Below are 19,862 nucleotides of genomic sequence, written 5' to 3'. Positions count from 1 at the left end.
AACCCACGCAGACACGGGGAGAATGTGCAAACTCCACACGGACAGTGACCCAGAGCCGGGATCGAACCTGGGACCTCAGCGCCGTGAGGCGGATGTGCTAACCACTAGGCCACCGTGCTGCCCTGCAATGTGACAGTTAACCCTGACCCTCTCCTCATCCACCATTCACTGACAGCTGCCCATAGGGGTTTTCTGGGTAAGTAATCAGGAGTGAGAACTCAGGCTAATGTTTCTTTTCTATCCCAGGGTCACTGGTTATTGATCACTGTTGGCAGGATAATAAAGTTTATGGCTTCAGTCTTCCCAATCGTCAACAAGGAAGTAGGTAGAGGCTCAAGCAAGACAGCATGTGGGACAAGCAGTCTGACAATACAGCAGAGAGGTCAAGGAAAGTGACAGAGAAAGTAGAGGTAGGTGTCCTCAAGGTACATGACCTCATGTCTGTAGATGCCATGGGGTAGATGGGGAGGAGGAGGGGAGGAAGGATATCCTTGAGGCTCCAGAGATTACAGCATTCAGGTGGGAGGAGAAATTATTGCTTGAGACACTCTTGAGTACAATTAAATTGATAAGAGTGTAAACAAGTAAGCCCCGTTTCACTGAGTTGGCCAATGGAAGAGAGATGTTGGAGGGAGATAACAGTTAGAGTCACAGAATCGTTACAGTGCAGGAGAAGGTCATTCAGCCCATCGTATCTGCACCGGCTCTTCAAATGGGTATCATGACTTAGTGTCATTCCCCTGCCTTTTCTCCGTATCCTTGCGCATTGTTTCTATTGAAGTAATTATCTCATCCCCTCGATTGAACCTGCCTTCACCACACTTTCAGACCGTTCACTCCAGACCCGAAGCACTCTTTTTTTTTTCCTCACATCACATTTGCTTCTTTTACAAATCGTTTTGAATCTGTGTCCTCTCGTTCTCCATCCTTTCACAAGCGGGAATAGTTTCTCACTATCCAGCCCCGTCGTGATTTTGAACATCTCTATCAAATCACCGCTTAGCCTGCTTCTCTTCAAGGAGAATAGTCCCAATCTTTCCAACCTATCATTACAACTGAAGTTGCCCATCCCTGGAACCGGTCTTGTAAACCTCTTCTGCACTCTCTCCAATGCATTCACACCTTTCCTATTGCCAACAATACTGAAGACGAGGACAGCACAGTGGCGCAGTGGTTAGCATTGCTGCCTCACGGCGCCGAGGTCCCAGGTTCGATCCCAGCCCGGGGTCATTGTCCATGCGGAGTTTGCACATTCTCCCCGTGTTTGCGTGGGTTTTGTCCTCACAACCCAAAGATGTGCAGATAGGTGGACTGGCCATGCTAAATTGACCCTTAATTGGAAAAAAATGAATAGGGTACTTTAAATTTATTTTAAAAAACAATACTGAAGGCTACAAGTGTCCCCACAAAAAACAGGGGCATTGCCACAGGGGTCATCATTCACAGCCCTTTGGTTTGACTCAATTTTTAAACCCTGCTAGGATTTATAAAGATCTGTCCACTCGGTCTCTCTAGATGGTGGACATGAAGGTAAATTCAAGATAACTGACCTTGCCCCCCCCCAGCTCTAAATAAACACCCAACTGGAAATGATGAGCCCCTTGAACTAATATGTAATAACAGCAATAGCATGGAGACAATCTAAGCTTTCATTTGGCAGTCTGCCATCTCAATATCTGTGCAAACAGTAAACCCAAGATCATCTGTTAACTGCTCAGTCTATACGCTGGGAGTCTGATCACTGTCAAAAATCAATACACAGTTGGTGCAAACATATCTGAATCACTGGCTACTCACGATTATGAGAGTTTTTTCCACTATTACAGTTCACGTTAGTTGTGAACCGCAAGCAAAAGCACAACCGGCAGAAGTCTAAATTCATTGGGAAAACTAAACAATATTGATGAACTCATCCCAACGCACAACGCAACTGTGCTCCCAATTCAAATTTTGATACAGCAATGCTTCTCTGTCTCAGCTGAAAAACTGCCTGACCCTTCTTATAGGCAAACAGCTCGCAGATGCTGCAGCACTTGTCTGACATCACTGTCTGCCATGGCAACCCGCTTTGACTGCGATATGCAGCCAGTCCAATCCCACCCCGAGAAACGGAGGGGAAGACCCCAGTGATGAAACCTCTCAAATCCTCTTCACTCCCTCAAGTGGTAATTCCCCCAATCACCCATGTCAAACAGAAGACTGCCTCTTAACCGCAATATCGTGGGCCACGGAATTCTGTAGTGCTGCCAAAGGGATCACAGGGTGAAAGTAATAAACATTTACTGTTGAGCAGAAAAAAAACATTTTCTTGAAAATTCTCAAGACCATAGAACAGATGTAATATTCATCCGGAAAATAAAAATGAAATTCTGGAAAATACACAGCAGCATAACCAAAGAGAATGGAAAAAAAAATGAAAGACAAGTTAAAACACTAGGCGTAGACCCTTTGAGCAAAAATGGACGATGAACGGACTGAAGAATATTGAGGAAATGGTTGAGGCGGGGGCGGGGGGAAATGCACACAAATAACCGGCAAAAGTTCAGAGAATCAAGATTCCTGTAGCAAAGACGCAGTTGATCAGTTTGTTACATTTGTTCTGTTTCACAGGTTCAAATTTCCCAGATGTACAAATTAAAAGCTTCCGCGAGCTTCTGCCTAGATCCAGGATCGGGTTATGAGGTGGGGCGGCAATTTAGCGTGGCTGGTCCACCTAGCCGGTGCATCTTTGAGTTGTGGGGGTTGAGACCCATGTAGACACGGGGAGAATGTGCAAACTCCATACGGACAGCGACCCAGGGCCGTGATCGAACCTGGGTCCTCAGCACCATAGGCAGCAATGCTAATCACTGCGCCACCGTGCCGCCCTGCAACAGGATTGAGATGATCACTGGGAAGCCCTGCTTGATGTGTCGGGCCCATGCAGTCCCTGGGTATCCTGAGAGCAAACACATGTTTTCACCAAAATCCCCTCGTAAGGACTTGCTGATGGCAATCAGTAAACATGTCATGAAGCACAGCAGTGGCATGGCTGGAGCATTGTGGTCCCAAGCTGAAGGCAAATACAGGCCAAGGAGAAAGGCCAAGCTCTGCTGGACAACATGAACTGAAAGGCAAGACTTCTCTAACCAGAGTTTGAAGTCTACTGTGATTGGATTGCAGAGAGCCCAAGGAAATGCTTTAGGAGCCCCCGCACCTTCAACTGTCAGAACTATCACACGCCAAGAGCACTAGGTGTCTACTGCCTCTGTATTCAGGGCTCAAATCCTTCAGGGTGTTCGTGATCATTGGCCAACTAACGATCAATGCTCTTGGGGAAAGAGAGAAGGGAGGGAACAAGCAGGGTTTATTTGTTGTAGAGACTTCATAATAACAGCCTGGCAATGGAATCCAAACTGCAGCAAACTGGGTAATCCAATACCCAAGCCGGAACCCCATGTAATTGTTCAGCTGGCCTGGGGTGACAGATAACTGGGCAGATAACTGGGCGAGCCAATATCCCGATGTTGCTCATGGGAAGCTCATAGCCGGAGCAATTTTGCTGGTTAAAATCCAGTCATGTCCCTGTGCATACTTTCTAGTCCTGAAGCCTTGACCAGAGGCTTCAGTAAAAATTGAGGCTGATATACGAGGGCAACACTGAGCGAGTGCTGCACTGTCGGAGCTGCCGTCTTTCCGATGAGATGTTAAACCTTGACCCCATCTGCCTTCTCATGTGAATTCAAAAGAAAACATAACACTATTCGAAAACAGAGCAGAGTTATCCCTGGTGTATTCTGATCAAGGTGTATCCCTCAGCTAAATCACCAAAACACATTATCTGGTCATTCTTCCATTGCTTTTAGTGGGAGCTTGCTGTGCGCAGGTTGGTTACACGGAGTTGGCCATATTAAAATGGTGCGTGTACTTCAGAATTAATTTATTGGTTGGAAGCACATTGGGACATCTTGAGGTTGTGAAAAGCCCTGCCACAAACATTCACTCCCTCCACCACCGATGCACAGTAGCAGCCTATAAAGATGCACTGCAGAAACTCCCCAAGGTTCCTTCGACAGCAGCTTTTAAACCCACAACCAACCATCCAGAAGGACAAAGGCGGCTGATACCGGGAACACCAGAATCTGGCCGTTCTCCTCCAAATCACACGCCATCCTGACTTGGAAATGTATTGCCGTTTCTTCACCGGCGCTGGGTCAAAATCCTGGAATTCCCTCCCTAATATTACTGATAATAATAATAATCTTTATTATTGTCACAAGTAGGTTTACATGAACACTTCAATGAAGTTACCCTGAAAAGCCCCTAGGCGCCACACTCCAGCACCTGTTCGGGTACACTGAGGGAGAATTCAGAATGTTCAAATTGCCTAACAGCCCGTCTTTTGGGAAACCGGAGCACCCGGAGGAAACCCACACAGACACGGGGAGAACATGCAGACTCAGCACAGACAGTGACCCAAAGCGAGAATCGAACCTGGGACCCTGGCGCTGTGAAGCAACAGTGCTAACCACTGTGGTACTGTGCCGCCCACCACACCACATGAACTGCAGCGGCTCAAGAAGGCAGCTCACCACCACCTTCCCAAGGGCAATTAGGAAAGGGCAATAAATGTTGGCCTCACCAGCGAAGCCCACATCAAAAAATGTTTGATGTATTCAAATGTAACTTACATTCCAAGTAGAGCAAGGCATCCTGGAGTGGCATGAACAAAGTTTAACCAGTCTGTTCTGCATTGCACTACGGGAACGGTCCCCTTGGCAATGTAATTTATTGTTAGTAAAATAGATACATCAAGGAAAAGAGCAAGAAGAGAAACAAAAGCTTGAGTGCAGATGAAAAACAAGCATTGCCAATCATGGGCAAGCAGACAGGAAAAATATGAATGAGAGGTGGGGGAGAGAAGGTGAGAGGGAGAGAGAGAGGGCGAGGAGAGAGAGGGCGAGCGGGAGAGAAAGAAAAAGAAGAGGGGGGCACGAGGGAAAGACGGGGGGGTGGTCGCGAGGGAAAGACGGGGGCACGCGAGGGAAAGACGGGGGCGCGCGAGGGAAAGACGGGGCGCGCAAGGGAAAGACGGGGTGGCGCGAGGGAAAGACGGGGGGGCGCGAGGGAAAGACGGGGGGGCGCGAGGGAAAGACGGGGGGGCGCGAGGGAAAGACGGGGGGTCGCGAGGGAAAGACGGGGGGTCGCGAGGGAAAGACGGGGGGGCGCGAGGGAAAGACGGGGGGCGCGAGGGAAAGACGGGGGGGCGCGAGGGAAAGACGGGGGGGCGCGAGGGAAAGACGGGGGGGCGCGAGGGAAAGACGGGGGGCGCGAGGGAAAGACGGGGGGGCGCGAGGGAAAGACGGGGGGACGCGAGGGAAAGACGGGGGGGCGCGAGGGAAAGACGGGGGGGCGCGAGGGAAAGACGGGGGGGCGCGAGGGAAAGACGGGGGGGCGCGAGGGAAAGACGGGGGCGCGAGGGAAAGACGGGGGGCGCGAGGGAAAGACGGGGGCGCGAGGGAAAGACGGGGGGGCGCGAGGGAAAGACGGGGGCGCGAGGGAAAGACGGGGGGGCGCGAGGGAAAGACGGGGGCGCGAGGGAAAGACGGGGGGGCGCGAGGGAAAGACGGGGGGGCGCGAGGGAAAGACGGGGGCGCGAGGGAAAGACGGGGGCGCGAGGGAAAGACGGGGGGCGCGAGGGAAAGACGGGGGCACGAGGGAAAGACGGGGGCACGAGGGAAAGACGGGGGCGCGAGGGAAAGACGGGGGCGCGAGGGAAAGACGGGGGGCGCGAGGGAAAGACGGGGGGCGCGAGGGAAAGACGGGGGGCGCGAGGGAAAGACGGGGGGCGCGAGGGAAAGACAGGGGCGCGAGGGAAAGACGGGGGCGCGAGGGAAAGACGGGGGGTCGCGAGGGAAAGACGGGGGGCGCGAGGGAAAGACGGGGGGCACGAGGAAAAGACGGGGGCACGAGAAAAAGACAGGGTGGCGCGAGGGAAAGACGGGGGGTCGCGAGGGAAAGACGGGGGTCGCGAGGGAAAGACGGGGGCGCGCGAGGGAAAGACGGGGGCGCGCGAGGGAAAGACGGGGGCGCGCGAGGGAAAGACGGGGGTGCGCGAGGGAAAGACGGGGCGCGAGGAAAAGACGGGGTGGCGCGAGGGAAAGACGGGGGGCACGAGGAAAAGACGGGGCACGAGAAAAAGACAGGGTGGCGCGAGGGAAAGACGGGGGGTCGCGAGGGAAAGACGGGGGCGCGCGAGGGAAAGACGGGGGTGCGCGAGGGAAAGACGGGGGCGCGAGGAAAAGACGGGGTGGCGCGAGGGAAAGACGGGGGGTCGCGAGGGAAAGACGGGGGCGCTAGGGAAAGACGGGGGGGCACGAGGGAAAGACAGGGGCGCGACGGAAAGACGGGGGCGCGAGGGAAAGACGGGGGGGCGCGAGGGAAAGACCGGGGGCGAGGGAAAGAAAGGTGGGGCGAGGGAAAAATGGGGGTGGCGAGGGAAAAATGGGGAGAACAGAGTGACAGAGAATCCTTCACAAAGTACTTAATTCATTCTGATATTTAGCTGTCCACTTGTCTGAATGTTTGTCTTATTCTTCTTATTGCCTGCCTAAATCTCCCACTGAACCGGCTCTTGTTCTCCAGTTCGACCAATGGCTCTCCCACACTTTTGAGACATTAAATGATTTGACAACATGGTAAAGGCAAGTTTAAACGGTGTTGTACTTTTGAGACATTCTGACTATTATAAAGCTGTTAAAATGGGTAAAAACAAAAGTTGTGTGTTATGGATATCCACGCAGTGCAAGCACAAAACATTATTTTATGGTGTCTCAGTGGTTAGCACTGATGCCTCACAGTGCCAGGGACCTGGGTTCAAATCTGACCTTGGATGACTTGTGGAGTTTGCACTTTCTCCCCGTGTCTGCATGGGTTTCCTCCGGGTGCACCGGTTTCCTCCCACGTCCAAAGATGTGCAGGTTAGGTGGATTGGCCATGCTAAACTGCCCCTCAGTGCCTAAAAGGTTAGGTGGGTTACTGGAGGGATAGGGTGGAGGCGTGGGCCTAGGTACGGTACTCTTTCAAAGGGCCGGTGTAGATTTGATGGACTGAATGGCCTCCTTCTGCACATTAGGGGTTCAATAATACTATAACTCAACAGTCCAGGATTTAAATTTTCCGTTATTGCTCCCTTCATATTTCCATTTTTTAAGTATAGAAGTTTCCACAATCCCATGTCTGATTGCTGCTGTATACGGTTGCCATGTTTTATTTCAGTATTTTTGCCAAGAGAGCTTCTAGTTTCAAGACCATTTCAGTGAAGCTGTCATTATTGATATTTCCTGGCATTTTCATGTCTGATTTTGTAACAGAGGCAATAAAGGATGTTTGCTGCCACCTATGAGAGCAGACCCCATCGCAGAATATTAATGAGTCGAGTACATTCATTCAATTTTAAAATTGCTGAATTGAAGTGTTTCATCACAGCTTTTAATTACCTTCTTGATTGGCACATGAAAAGTGCAAAAATGATCATAATTCAGCATCATTTGCAGAGCATGAAAACGCAATTTCAATCATCTAGAATTCCTCAGTCAAGTGGTGTGCAAATTCACACTGGCCTGAATCAACCTCCACTAAAGCCAAATGCTTTCTAAGCGCTCAACTCACACCACAGTAAGGCAAATGAGCGCTAGGCAGAACCACTGCACAGCCTAGATTCAGAACTAAAATGCAGTAAAATGGTTTGAGGTTCTGTGTAGGACATAAGTCACGTCAGCCCAGAAGAGACCAAGTATAGCACCATATCTGCTTTGGTTGACAACACCCGAATGCCCACATAAAGCAAACCTGCTAGGCTAAAGATCCTGTAGCTTGGACCACCGCCCGTACCCACAGAACATACCGGAGATGTCCTGGCTCTACTTTGTCCAACACTCAGGCCACTTCAGGAACAATCATCACTCCAGGCAGCTCCACTGCAGAATCGGCACAAGTGGCTCATTCCCCAGTCCCCAGCAAGGCAAGCAAATAACTCAACTTCTTGGATGTTCTTTAGATCAACTGGCGGGTGAAACTGCAGAGTATGCATGGCCACACCTAGGGGCACAGGAACAGCATCCTGTGTAGGTACAGTGCTGTTGGGGGTGTTGTGTAGCTTCCTGCTCATGGTGGACGTTTTCCAGACACTGCATTGCTGCCCACAAGCCTCACGCACACTCTTCAGTCCACACAAGCCCCTGAAGTGTAATAGGACATTTTGTAATAATGTTACAGGAAGCAATGTATGATACTAGGAGAGCAGTTCACAGTGAGAGCGGTGTCATAAGGAACGGTGCACAGTGAGAGCGGTGTCATAAGGAACGGTGCACAGTGAGAGCGGTGTCATAAGGAACGGTGCACAGTGAGAGCGGTGTCATAAGGAACGGTGCACAGTGAGAGCGGTGTCATAAGGAACGGTGCACAGTGAGAGCGGTGTCATAAGGAACGGTGCACAGTGAGAGCGGTGTCATAAGGAACGGTGCACAGTGAGAGCGGTGTCATAAGGAACGGTGCACAGTGAGAGCGGTGTCATAAGGAACGGTGCACAGTGAGAGCGGTGTCATAAGGAACGGTGCACAGTGAGAGCGGTGTCATAAGGAACGGTGCACAGTGAGAGCGGTGTTACAGGGAGCAGATTTTAACACAAGAGTACAAATTCAATTCAGGATGGACAGCAATCCCTACACTTCAGCCTGACAATGGAAGCCAGATATCTTGTATCAACCCGTCCCCGTACCACAAGATCCCACAGTCACAAAAAACAACAGACCCCTCTGTTCACACTGAAGATTTGTCACCGTGGGAATATCTTCTCCCATGAGAGCACACTGGATGGAAAAGTCAATCATTATTTGGCAAAAGCAAGGTTAGAGTTTGGCAGGTACATTCACAGTGTTTGGAAAGACCGTCGAGTTTGTCTCACACCAAAATTCAACGCCCAGGCAGTGCCTCTGACATCATTTAATTATGATTGCGAGACTCGGACAACATACTAGCATCGCACAAAGCAACAAGACGCATTCCACCCCTGTTGTCGGAGATCTATTTGTAACCTCTGGTGACAGGCCAAATTCCCCAACACTCAAGTTCTTGCAAAGTGCTGCATACCTGGCACTGAGAGTGTGTACATCTGAGCTCAGCTTTGCTGGCTGGGTCATGTGGTTCACGCGGAGGATTCCCTTTACCAAAGACAGTATGCCACAGCCAGCCGGGCACGGGAACCCGCACCACAGGACATCCCAAACCCAGATACAAAGACAATATTAAAGCAAATCTCAAGAGCAAAAATAACTTGTGCTAGGGACCCAAATGGAGAAGTCGCTCATCAACGAGGAGAACAGAGTTAAGTACCTTCAGGACAAGCCCAGGAGGCACAAAGCCAATGCTTCCAACCATCCCACCAACATTGACTTCATTTGCAGTATTTGCAAGTGGTTATGCCAATTGCGACTTGGCTCAATGTCACAGAAGATGACATCAACCTAGCCTGCAAACCGGTCTTCACTTATTTGCTGAGCGCTCATCCGCTGAAGCGACGGGAGAATCCATCATAATCATTAAAAAGAATTCTGCATTTGAGTGACACTCAGCAACTGCCATCTCTTATGATAATCTATTTGAAAAAAATAATTGCTTACCAAACAATGACTGTATGCCTGGAAGAATGTGTTCTAGTTTGTCAAATGTGTCATTGGTTGCTTTCTTCTGTAAAAAAATAAAACATTTTAAAAAAATTGTTGACAATCTCTCATGTAGGAGATTTATAAAACCATGTGTGTCATTACAAATCTTGCATCTCACAGCCAAGCATTGCATCAAAAACCTCTCAACAGCCTCACATCTGCAACTTGTCATATGACATTCCAGAAATAAGATACATTTATTTTAGTACGACAGTTACCATAAGTAACTTCAGAGTCTGAAACATTGTGGAATGGCCAGAAAATGTGAAAGATGCTATTTGAACCCAAACTCTTTATTGCTTTCTTCACAATGGTGAATTGCTCCAATTGCATTGATCAACCACACATGCCTGCTCAAACTGCATCAATTACACCTGGGCCAGATTAAAGCAACTCTTTTAAAAACTAGGTGGATAGAAAAAAACGATTAATTTGTTACCGATATTGAAGCCGAACGTTTTACAACCAAATCACACAGTAAGTTGAATACACAAATTAGAGTTATAAAACCAATTATTTAAATCGCTTAAATGTTGGCATTAATTTGTCATCTTTTTGAGTCACTTAATGCAGTATATATACACCTGAAAATGAAATCACATTGGAAGATTCTCAAAGAAGTCAATCCAACTTCAAAAGCCTGACGACCCTGGCTATTGGTAGGATGGAGTGAGCCAGCGGTACATGGGAGGGCTTGTTTGCTCCATCCCCCTCACTATGAACACATTTTACTTCGATTGCAGCCTGGGATAATTAGAAAGCTGCAAACTTATGCTTGGAAAAGTGATGATTTGTGGGCGTGTAAAAAAAAATCAAACCAACTGGGGAGTTTGTACATCGGGATTTCATTTTTGAAGTCTTCATTGAAATAAAGTGAGTCTGCAATCAAGTAAAATCGACTCGTGGGCACTGTTCTGCCTGCGAATGTGAATTCTGCTTTACTACATTTCTTCTTGAAAGCCCCTGCATAATCATTTGAATGAAGACTGTTTGGTATTGAGTTCTTAATAGCATAAACATTCCTGATTCTCTTTATTACAGAGGCGACACTTGCTTGTTTTCCACACTGTAGCCCTCCTGACTTTCTGTGCAGTCTCAGGAAAAGGCGGATCCGCCCCCAGGTCACATGCTCATCCTAATTGTATCAATCATTAATCACGTTAGAACACAGGTGGTTTACAGCATTAATAAATGCAAATAAACATGATAATATCAGTAATAACAGCTATAAAGTCAGGTCGAACCTAATTGCATTCCATGGGCACTCTGCCTGAAGGTAAGCCATTGTCTGCTGATGCTTCATCCGGAGTTATTTTCCTCTGCCGTTTTTTGTCGGTGGTAGCTTCAATTACCTTCCGCTCTCTGGCGGAGAAACAGGTCCCAAGCCTACCTCTGAAATTTACCTCATTATTCTGAACCACACGCTAGCCATCTCGCCAAGTGAGCTAATCAGTCCCCTGCAAGATCTAACAGTATTTAGTAATCAGGACCAGAACTCTCTGTTGCAGAATATCACCGACCCAGATTTTGTCGTGTCATGATGAAGAAGCTGTCTATGTGTGCATCGTTACCGCTCTGAAACTGGCAGTACCTTACCGGGACCACCCATGCACAGTAAAATATAGAATTCCAGAATCTGGAGTTTCTCTCAGTATTTTTATGATTCTCCACAATGTGCACTGCTAAAGTCCCTGCAAACAGAAATCATTTTTAAAAAAAATAATTTTTATTCAAATTTTCATAAAATATCAAGAACAAAAAATACTAAGAAAAGAAAGAACAAAACCCCATGTATACAAAAAGGAAGAAATAAATTAACGCCCGTCATTAGCAAAGAACCAATATACACGTCCCTTCAGCTCAAAACAAAGAGACGCCCCCCCCCCCCCCCCCCCCCCCCGGGGCTGCTGCTGCTGCTGGCCTTTTCCTACCGTTCTGCCAGGAAATCCAGGAATGGTTGCCACCTCCTGAAGAACCCCTGCGCTGATCCCCTTAGGGCAAATTTCACTCTCTCCAATTTAATAAACCCCGCCATATCGTTGATCCAAGCCTCCACGCTTGGGGGCCTCGCATCCTTCTAATGAAGAAGAATCCTCCGCCGGGCTACTAGGGACGCAAAGGCCAGAATGCCGGCCTCTTTCGCCTCCTGCACTCCCGGCTCCTCTGCAACCCCAAATATTGCGAGCCCCCAGCCCGGTTTGACCCTGGATCCTACCACCCTCGACACCGTCCTTGCTACGCCCTTCCAAAACTCCCCCAGCGCTGGGCATGTCCAGAACATATGGGCATGGTTTGCTGGGCTCCCTGAGCACCTATTACACTTGTCCTCGCTCCCAAAGAACTGGCTATTCCTTGTCCCGGTCATGTGAGCCCTATTCAGCACCTTAAACTGTATGAGGCTAAGCCTTGCACAAGAGGAGGAGTTCACCCTTTCTAGGGCATCCGCCCACGTCCCCTCCTCAAACTCCTCACCCAGCTCCTCCTCCCATTTACCCTTCAGCTCCTCCAACAAGGCCTCGTCAGACCTCCTGCATCACTTGGTACGTTGCAGAGATCCTCCCCTCTCTGACCCACACCCCTGAGAATACCCTGTCCTGGACCCCCCGCGGCAGCAACAGAGGGAACTCCGCCACCTGCCGCCTGACAAACGCCCTCACCTGCATGTACCTAAAGGTGTTCCCCGAGGGGAGCCCGCACTTTCCTTCCAGCTCATCCAGACTCGCAAACGTCCCGTCTACAAACAGGTCCCACAACCTCCTAACAGCTGCCCTGTGCCAACTCAGGAACCTGCCGTAAATTCTCCCCGGGACAAACCGGTGGTTCCCCGTATCGGGGACCGCATCGAGGCCCCCACCTCCCCCCCCCGTGCCGTCTCCATTGCCCCCAGATTCTGAGGGTAGCCACCACCACCGGGCTCGTGGTATACCTCATTGGAGGGAGCGGCAGCAGCGCCGTTACCAACGCCTCCAGGCTCGTGCCCACACAGGACGCCATCTCCATCCTCTTCCATGCTGCCCCTTCCCCGTCCATCACCCACTTACACACCATCGCTGCGTTGGCAGCCCAATAATACCCACAGAGGTTGGGCAGCGCCAGCCCCTCCCATCCCTGCCCCGCTCCAGGAACACCCTTCTCACCCTCGGGGTCCCGTGCGCCCACACAAACCCCGTAATGCTCCTGTTAACCCGCCTTAAAAAGGCCTTCGGGATAAGGATGGGGAGGCACTGGAACAGGAACAGAAATCTCGGGAGCACCGTCATCTTGACTGATTGCACCCTACCCGCCAGAGACAGCGGCAACATGTCCCATCTCTTAAACTCCTCCTCCATTTGCTCCACCAGCCTTGTGAGGTTAAGCTTATGCAAAGCCCCCCAGCTCCTGGCCACCTGGACCCCCAAGTACCTGAAGCTCCTCTCCCCCATTTTTAGTGGGAGCCTACCAATCCCCCCTCCTGGTCCTCCTGTACAACGAACAGCTCGCTCTTCCCCAAGTTGAGCTTGTACCCTGAGAAATTCCCTGAGAATCCTCATCACCTCCGGCATTCCCCCCACCGGGTCCGCCAAATACAACAATAGGTCATCCGCATAAAGAGACACTCGGTGTTCCTCCCCACCCCGCACCAGCCCCCTCGACCCCCTCAGCACCATGGCCAGGGGTTCAACTGCCAGCGCAAAAAGCAGGGGGGACAAGGGACACCCCTGCCTCGTCCCTCGGTATACCCGAAAATACTCCGATATCCTCCTATTCGTGGCCACGCTCGCCATCGGGGCCTCATATAACAGCCTCACCCACCTGACAAATCCCTCCCCAAACCCGAACCTTTCCAGCACCTCCCACAAGTACCCCCACTCTACCCTATCGAAGGCCTTCTCCGCATCCATCGCCGCCACTATCTCCGCCTCCCCTTCCACCGCCGGCATCATTATAACATTCAAGAGCCTCCGTATGTTAGTATTCAGCTGCCTCCCTTTCACGAACCCCGTTTGATCCTCGTGGATAACCTGCGGCGCACAGTCCTCTATCCTCGTGGCTAAAATCTTCGCCAACAGCTTGGCGTCCACATTTAAGAGTGAGATCGGTCTGTATGACCCAGAATGCAGGGGATCCTTGTCCCGCTTAAGGATCAAGAAAATCAGCACCCAAGACATCGTCAGAGGCAGAGCCCCCCCTTCCCTTGCCTCGCCTCGTTGAAGGTCCTAACCAACAGGGGGCCCAACAGGTCTGCATACATCTTATAGAATTCGACCGGGAACCCATCCGACCCCAGCGACTTCCCCGACTGCTCCTCAAGCTCAACCGGCGTCCCCAGTCCCGCCACTCCTCCGACCCCTCTCAGCGTGGGGCTTCCCCTCCTCCCCAGTGTCCACCAGCAGGCTTTCCTCCTCCCCCTCCCGCTCTCAAGCGGGAAAAAGCCCACGCTTCCCAGCTCCGCCCCCGTCAACCCTCAGCGCGGGAAAAATCCCGCGCTTTCCACCTGCCCGACCCCACCTCCTCTAAAGCAGCTCCCTTTACCAGGCCGGTCCCCTCGCGGGGCCCCAACCCCCCTTCACACCATCAGCCCCCCACACTGCAGGTGTGCCCCCCTCCTCGAGCCCATCCAACAAACCCAAGCAGAAAACAGTGCCCCACCCGCCCTGAAAACAACAAAGAACCAACATTAAAGAGAGAACCCCCCCCCCCCATCAAAATATAACACAGTTACATGCAGACCCCCGCACCCAACCCTCAGTTTGAGTCCAACTTCTCGGCCTGCACAAAGGCCCACGCCTCGTCCGGGGACTCGAAGTAAAAGTGTCGGTCCTTGTAGGTGACCCACAAACGCGCCGGCTGCAACATGCCAAACTTCATTCCCTTCCTGTGCAGCACCGCCTTCGTCCAATTGTACCCGGCCCTCTTCTTTGCCACCTCCGCACTCCAGTCCTGGTAGATCCGTACCACCGCGTTCTCCCACCTGATGCTCCGCTCCTTCTTGGCCCACCTGAGCACACACTCCCGGCCAGCAAACCGGTGGAACCGCACCAGCACCGCCCGTGGCGGAACATTCGGCTTGGGTCTTCTTGCCAATATTCTGTGGGCCCCCTCCAGCTCCACGGGCCCCTGAAAGGACCCAGCTCCCATCAGCGAATTTAACATGATGACCACGTAGGCCCCCATGTCTGACCCCTCCAGCCCTTCCGGAAGGCCCAGGATCTGCAGATTGTTCCGCCTCGACCGGTTCTCCATCTCCTCGAACCTCTCCTGCCATTTTTTATGGAGCGCCTCGTGCATCTCCACCTTCACCGCGAGGCCTAAGGTCTCATCCTCTCTTTCGGAGGCCTTTTGTCGGAACTCTCAGATCGCCACCCCCTGGGCTGTCTGGGTCTCCAGCAGCTAGTTAATTGAAGCCTTCAACGGCTCCAGCAGCTCCGCTTTAAGCTCCCTGAAGCAGCGCTGGAGAGTCTCCTGCTGCTCCTGCGCCCACTGCCTCCATGCCTCCTGGTCTCCGCCCGCCGCCATCTTGCGCTTCTTCCCTCGCTTTTGCTTTGGCACTGCAACCACTTTCTTACTCGCCCCACTCCTGATCCAGGCCATATACTACTGGGGAAATGTTGCTGACTCCTTCCCACATCGGGAAACATCGAAGAAGTACCATTGGGGGCCCTAAAACGAGCCCAAAAGTCCGTTCCTGGTGGGAGCTGCCGAACGTGCGGCTTAGCTCCGCATAGCCGCAACCGGAAGTCCTGCAAACAGAAATCATAGCAACACAGGAATTGGCAGCAGAAATAAGCCATTCGGCCCTTCGAGCCTGCTCCACCATTCAATACAGTCATGGCTGATCTGGTTGCAGCCACACTCCACTTTGTCTACCCACGTCCCACTCTCTCCCCCTGCCCCTGCCCACCCCAACACCCTCCTAACCCTGGACTCCGTTGCCAATCAAGAAACTACCCAGCTCATAGTGAAAATTATTTTCAAAGCCATGCAAAACTGGCTCTTTCCTGCTATAACATCACTGTTAAGCTTTTCCTGTACGCTCCTAAAAAATTACACCTCGTTAATGGGGTGTAACCAGGTATTAAAATATCATGCTACGCCATAGCAACTTTTGAACAACCTCCCTGCACTTGAAAACCTGATTTTATATGTGTCAAGTCAAATTGAACAAAGAACAAAACAGCACAGGAACAGACCCTTCGGCCCTACAAGCCTGCGCCTATCACATATCCTATCTAAACCAACTGGCTGTGTTCTTCTATACCCCGTCTGTTCATGTGCCTATCCAGCTAAGTCTTAGAGGTCGTTAACGTATCTGCCTCAACCACCTCACTTGGCAGTGCATTTCAGGCCACCACACCCACTGTGTAAAATAACTTTCGGGCAGCACGGTGGCACAGTGGGTTAGCCCTACTGCCTCGTGGCTCCGAGGTCCCAGGTTCGATTCTGGGTCATTGTCCGTGTGGAGTTTGCACATTCTCCACGTGTTTGTGTGAGTTTCGCCCCCACAATCAAAAAGATGCGCAGGCGAGGTGGATTGGCCATGCTAAATTGTCCCTTTATTGGGAAAAAAATTAATTGGGTACTCTAAAATTTTTTTTAACTTCTGCCACACATCTCCACTGAACCTTTCCCAACTCACCTTGAACCTGTGCCCCCTTGTAATTGTCATTTCTGCCCTGGGAAAAAGCCTCCAACTATTCACCCTATCTACACCCCTAATAATTTTATAAACTTCTATCAGGTCGCCCCACAGCCTCTGTCTCTCTCGGAAGAACAATCCCAGTTTATTCAATCTCTCCTCATATCTAATACCCTCCATACCAGGCAATATCCTGGTAAACCTTTTCTGTACTCTCTCCAAAGCCTCCATATCCTTCTGGTAGTGCGGTGACCAGAATTGGACACAGTATTCCAAATGTGGCCGAACCAATGTTCTATACAAGTGTAACATAATTTTTGAGCTTTTGTACACGATACCCTGCCCTATGAAGGCAAGCATGCCAGGACATTTGCCTGGGCTTGGATGACTGACAATTTATGCCACATTCTCCCCATAACAGGATGCACTGGGAGCTGTTACTTGGCCCCTTTGGCTCCTTTTAAGAAATACTGTAGCTGTGTTGTGAACATTGTCTGGGCATCAAAATATTTTGGAGGGATAATTTATAGGGGCAAAACCTTTCAGCCTTCTGTCTAAACCAACTTTGTGTGTGAAATTAAAGTGTATCCTTTCATATGCAAGTTTAATGCAGCAGTTAGTTTTAAATCCGTATCTGTCCATGAACTACCAAACCATGGGCAGCACGGTAGCAGAAGCGGATAGCACTTCACAGTGCCAGGGTCCCAGGTTCGATTCCCCGCTGGGTCACTGTGTGGGTTTCCTCCAGGTGCTCCGGTTTCCTCCCACAGTCCAAACACGTGCAGGTTAGGTGGATTGGCCATGATAAATTGCTCTTAGTGACCAAAAAGGTTGGGAGGGGTTATTGGGCTACGGGAATAGGGTGGACGTGAGGGCTTAAGTGGGTCGGTGCAGACTCGATGGGCCGAATGGCTTCCTTCTGCACTGTATGTTCTATGCTTTCTTCACCACCATTTTCCCTGCCACTTTTAAGGATCTGTGGACTTGCACGCCCAGATCTCGGTGTATCTATGCTCCTGCTGGTCTCCTATTTATTTTCTAGATCCCAACCAAATTAGATCTATCAAAATTGCTAAATTGCCCCTTAATTGGAAAAAAAATAATTGGACACTTTAAAATTAAAAAAAAAAACAATCTTTATTGTCACAAGTAGGCTTACATTAATACTGCAATGAAGTTACTGTGAAAAGCCCCTTGACGCCACATTCCGGCGCCTGTTCGGACACACAGAGGGAGAATTCAGAAGGTTTAAATTATCTAACAGCATGTCTTTTGAGTGTTCGGATGTTTAGTGTGTGGTGTTGTCTCCCGCAGTGTTCCAGCACAGAGTCCAGGCATCAAGGTGTGATTAGGATGCTCGGCAATGACTCCCATGTGCTACATGGCCCGTCCACCCATGGGAATCCACTTGGGTTGTGTGAAGTGCATATGTAACCACGATTGCCAATTCCCTATTCGCGATAGCCTTCAGCTGCCTCGACAGTCAGTGGTGGTTCTGGCTGGTCATTTGGGCAGACGGTCAGGGACAAGGGTTGCCCACAGAACAGGTAAACAATTCAGGGGTTGACACGGTGGTGCTGCAAGTGGTTTCTCTCCCCCCCCCCCCAACAGTTGCACCCCCACTCTCCCATGGCAGCCCCATCCCCAGTCGAGGGTCTCCCACCCCCCACAGAGCACAGGGGCAGCAAGCCCAGCGCCCCACAACACGTTGTCTGTGGGCAAAGATGGCTACTCCCCTCCTCAGCTCCCCACAGAAGCCCTTCACCCAGGTTCACATTTTTCAAAAGGAGTACTAATCGGCGCCAGTGTGACCACTTGCTGGGGAGGCCGCTGAATGACGGCAAACCGTTGGATACGAGATGCCTCACGTTAATTGTATGTAAATGGGGCTTAAGTGGTGATAATTGGTTTCTTGCCACACTACGGCGAGATCCAGATTTCACCTACGGGTGGCAGGCCGTTTGCATCTTAAACTGGCGCCTGGCGTGTTTCACTTTTTGGCTTCTCCAGCTACTCAGCAGCCTCGTTTCGTTTGAGCACGAGCGTAACTAGGCCGGATGATCGCACACCTCCATTCCAAAAGCAAAACATGGGAACGAGGTGTCCTATCAAGCAGGCTGTTGTAACCTCAAGTCTTCTTCTTAATGGCACATTCTGATCATGCATCCATGGATGAAAATAATAAAATCCCATTAAAGAAACGGGAACAAAGGAAATAAATAGGAAGGACTCTTACAATATTATAAAAGCAATTTTTCACCTGACAAGTGGTTTTGCACTATTTGCTTATGATGCTTTATTTAGCTGCTTATTCGTCTCATCTTCTTCCCCGGCATATCATCCCCCACGTAGTGTCAACCTAACGTTATGCTGACTCGAAAGTTGTAGAACTGATTTTTAATACACTCTTTGTAATTTGGTACAAACTCCCTCACTTCTGGAGAATCTGCCAGAAATGCTGTTAATTGCGCAAATAATTATCCTTTGCCAGCATGATCCTAATTCTGGCCGAGCTCTCTGATGGGCTGAAAGAAAGAAATCAATCAGCATTGGAGGGTCAAGGGCACTGAAACTGCTGTGTAAAGTGGAGGATTCAGGGAGAATAGCATTAAAATGCTCATCACTGACTGTATCTCTCCCTGTGCATGTGATTGAAGTGCTGACTCACTGGCACAAGGTTTTCAGTCAGACGGAAAAACAATAATGACGACCGCAACTTTATTCATTATAGGAGGTGTCACAGTGGGGCTGGTAATCTTACAAGCAATCCATGCAGCTGTGTGCAAACGATCAGAGCTCACACTGCAAGGCAAGGTCACCTTGTTGGCATATCTACCTGGCATTCTCAATGCTTTGCTCATCGTTTGTCAGGGGAGCATCCAGGGACAGCGAGGTACCTGCTCCCTCGAAGGTGCCTGCTGTGGCCCATTAGCTCTGGTTTGTCAACACAGTGTCAGAACTGAAGAGTATGGGCAGCACGGTGGCGCAGTGGGTTAGCCCTGTTGCCTCCCGGCGCCGAGGTCCCAGGTTCGATCCCGGCTCTGGGTCACTGCCAGTGTGGAGTTTGCACATTCTCCCCAGGTTTGCGTGGGTTTCGCTCCCACAACCCAAAAAATGTGCAAACTAGGTGGATTAGCCACGCTAAATTGCCCCTTAATTGTTTGGGTACTCTAAATTTTGAAAAAAAAGAACTAAAGAGTAAAATAAGGAAAGAGCAGTGCAAACTCATTAATAAGTACACCACGTTAAGAGACTCCAATGGAAACTATACTCTGCAACCTACAGCATAATCTGGTCTCCCAACAATATAGTTTGGAGAAACCAGCTGTCAAAGCTACAGCCCACTAAACTGTCACTCCCGAAACAAAATCATGAATGCAGTTCAAAGGCGCTGCTTGAGCATTTTATAAACAGCTCATAAAGAACAAAGAACAGCACATCACAGGGACAGGCCCTTCGGCCTACCAAGCCTGCGCCGATCATGATGCCTGTCTAAACGAAAACCTTTTGCACTTCCGAGGTCCGTATCCCTCTATTCCTAT

General features: G+C 50.3%; 1 protein-coding gene across 1 annotated transcript in view; it reads right to left on the bottom strand.

The window, feature by feature from the left end:
* Positions 1-19,862, bottom strand: part of LOC119971201 (1-phosphatidylinositol 4,5-bisphosphate phosphodiesterase beta-4) — a 595,914-nt gene that overhangs the window by 403,117 nt on the left and 172,935 nt on the right. Inside the window, exon 3 of the mRNA XM_038806423.1 lies at positions 9,660-9,726. The gene's annotated coding sequence lies outside the window, so the exon portion shown is untranslated. The remainder of the gene's footprint in view (positions 1-9,659; positions 9,727-19,862) is intronic.

This window comes from Scyliorhinus canicula, chromosome 1 (genome assembly GCF_902713615.1).
Source record: "Scyliorhinus canicula chromosome 1, sScyCan1.1, whole genome shotgun sequence".
Taxonomy (NCBI): Eukaryota; Metazoa; Chordata; class Chondrichthyes; order Carcharhiniformes; family Scyliorhinidae; genus Scyliorhinus; species Scyliorhinus canicula.
This window is presented reverse-complemented; position numbering and strand designations above follow the sequence as displayed.